Source organism: Coenobita brevimanus, chromosome 56 (assembly GCF_032717465.1).
Source record: "Coenobita brevimanus isolate Jiangsu-jjx chromosome 56, ASM3271746v2, whole genome shotgun sequence".
NCBI classification, from domain to species: Eukaryota; Metazoa; Arthropoda; class Malacostraca; order Decapoda; family Coenobitidae; genus Coenobita; species Coenobita brevimanus.
The window spans coordinates 19,321,806-19,324,701 of NC_137009.1; the positions used below are offsets into that span (position 1 = coordinate 19,321,806).

Consider the following 2,896-nt stretch of genomic DNA (forward strand, 5'->3'; position numbering starts at 1 on the left):
GCATAAACCAGGAATATTTTGTATACTTTAAGCATAAACCAGGAATATTTTGTATACTTTAAGCATAAACCAGGAATATTTTGTATACTTTAAGCATAAACCAGGAATATTTTGTATACTTTAAGCATAATCGCGAATTTCAGCCTAAAATAATTCTGAAGCATCAGAACTCTTCTCAGAATATTTAAAACTTCGTGAATTTGCGTTGCCCCATTCAAGGTTAACATATTACGTGCCGTATGTGTCGGCCATACCACGTTGAGTACACCGCTTCCCGTCCGATCAGCGAAGTTAAGCAACGTTGGGTCTGGTTAGTACTTGGATGGGTGACCGCCTGGGAACCCCAGATGCTGTTGGCATCCCTACGTGTCATGTGGGGTTGGTGGAGGATTAGTGCCCCTCCCTGTAAAACAATTAACTCTAAGCCCTTGGCCACCCCGTGTGGGATACATGGCGTCTGGCAATGAATGAATGAACGTGTGCATCAGTAATTGAGGTAAGTAGGGTTATAATATAGGCATTGTGCATTTGCTACCTAGCTTCAATGATATGCTCATAATCCATTAATAAATAGTCTAAAATGATGTTTAAGATGTACTGATGGAAAGAAAGAAATGCAGAGACGAGAGACGAGAAGAGCACTAATGGGAGGAGGTTCCGATTTCTGTGCTTGTTACCACATTCCGCACTGTACTCACAAAATGTTTATTGCTGGTGGAATGTAGGAAACTCCTAAATAATTGTCTTATTTCTGTGTGTGTGTGTGTGTGTAATTCATCGGGTCGGTCAGGATCACTTGATGGTCGTGATCGTCAGCATTTTACCCTCCCGGAAGGGAGCTGAGAGCTCATATAGTCTGATCTAAGGGCAAGGCTGTGACCTTCACACACCCACACACCCGTCCCCTTGCTCAAGGGGGACAGTAACCACCCACTTCGTCAGTGAAACTTTTTGCAACCTGAGCGAGGCGCGAACTCCAGTCTACCAGATGGCATGCGAGAACGTTACTACTGTGCCAGCGAGCGGTGTGAGTGTGTGTGTGTGTGTGTGTGTGTGTGTGTGTGTGTGTGTGTGTGTGTGTGTGTGTGTGATCGTTTTTTTCTGGACTATTCCATAGCAGCATCATAACAATCATTTTATAATAAAATTTTCTTTTCAGTTAAGTTACCAGTAGCGTCTTAGTGCCTCACATTGTCTGGTAGTAACAATAATACAATACAAATGACGACATCGTACAGGTGTTAATCACCAGACAGTTTTCTCAGCTTAGGGGATACTTTTCGACTGAATGGGTCAGATATTGTCTTCATTAACGCCTACACTGGAAGTTGTCTCCCAGAAGCCTGATAAAATTACCTCTAGTCGTAGCAAGAACACGGTATAATATACAGACGTCATCATACGGACCGGATTAAACGAAAATTGTTTCTAAACCTTTCAATACGAGGCTCTCTTAAATATAAACATGTGATGACAGTAAGAATTAAAACTATAAGCGATATAAGGAGGTTAACCTCTTTAAATTATGATGCCAGAATAGTTTATAATATTCATTGTTACTTCCGGATAATTTATACTTAAGGAAGGTCTCACACTGAAAAAAATTATGAAAACTTCTTCCCAAACGTCCACATCGAAAACTGCTCTCTAAACCGAATATAATCTTATGGAAATAGGATGGTTAAAACGAAAATGACATCCTTGGGCAAACTGGGTTAATTGAAGAATGTCTTAAACCCTTTCCGTCCAACAGTCTATCTGAAACTCAAATGGCGGTAAGATTTAGTAGTCGTTGCAATCCCAGGCTTATTTGAACGTTAACCCGGTGGACTGCAGACTTGAACTGTCCTTCCTTTGCAGGCCACCATCCTACTTTCGGGGGATAGGGAGAGGATTGAGGGACGTTCGTGTAACCAGGCATTTCCACCGTCCGCTCAAATCGATGCCACCACGTGAAGGCGTCCCTGTCAGTCACCTTCACAGCAGCATAAACAATATATAATGTACAGGAAGGTTAAAATATAGCTGCTTTTACCCTTATCAGTAAAGTGAGTGCTGAAGCTGAAAAGATCGTGTGAAGGCAGCCTGATTAAAGTGAAAAACTTGGCATCAAAATCAATGGGTTACTAACATTTAGCGAAATTTAAATTCCCGAACTGTACTTTGCCACAAGCGAGGATCGATCTTGCGTCCTTTCGATCACTGGTCTACTAATCAACCACGGCTCTCTTGATATAAACCCGTCTTCTTTTTCTTTGATGATGGTAATGAGGATGATTGTGTTGGTGATGGTGGCAGATATGGTGAAAATGATATCGATCATGGATGGTGATAACCGTGGTGGTGGCGAAAATAATGAGGATAATGATCATGATGGGAGATGCTGGATAATGGTGATGGTGATAATGATGATGGTGATAATGGGCGATGATGGCAGTGATGACAATAATGATGAGTGATAATGGATAATGATGGTGATGTTAATATGGGCGTAGATCTTACTCCTTAAATCTGAGTAGCCTCACAACAACAACAACAACAACAAAATCGTGTAAGTGAAGATAGAATACAATAACGAGAGTACTGAAGGGGTGACTGAACATAAGTTAAACATCAGAAGTAAAAGAGGATTTAGCACGTTATTTTTAAAACCTCCTGAGCGAATAGCCTCGCAGATCTGGAGCAACATTTTTTTACTTTAGCTTAGCAGAGACTTTTTGAAGTGGGGGAGTTTGATACAGGCTGCTATTTACCCCCTTCATTGAGATAAGTCTCTCCTCAGCTAGATCAAATCATCTGCATATACAAGGAATATGACAATTAATAGATCATGAAAATGAAAAAAAGTTATTATCCTCATGTGTGTCACTGATTTATCATGTGAATATAAAGATTA

At 40.7% G+C, this 2,896-nt stretch overlaps 1 non-coding gene across 1 annotated transcript; it reads left to right on the forward strand.

Moving 5' to 3' along the window:
- Positions 1 to 240: 240 nt before the first annotated feature.
- LOC145401855 (5S ribosomal RNA) lies at positions 241 to 359 on the forward strand. The gene has a single exon (XR_013897694.1). It is a non-coding gene; the product is annotated as a 5S ribosomal RNA (ribosomal RNA).
- Positions 360 to 2,896: the final 2,537 nt, after the last annotated feature.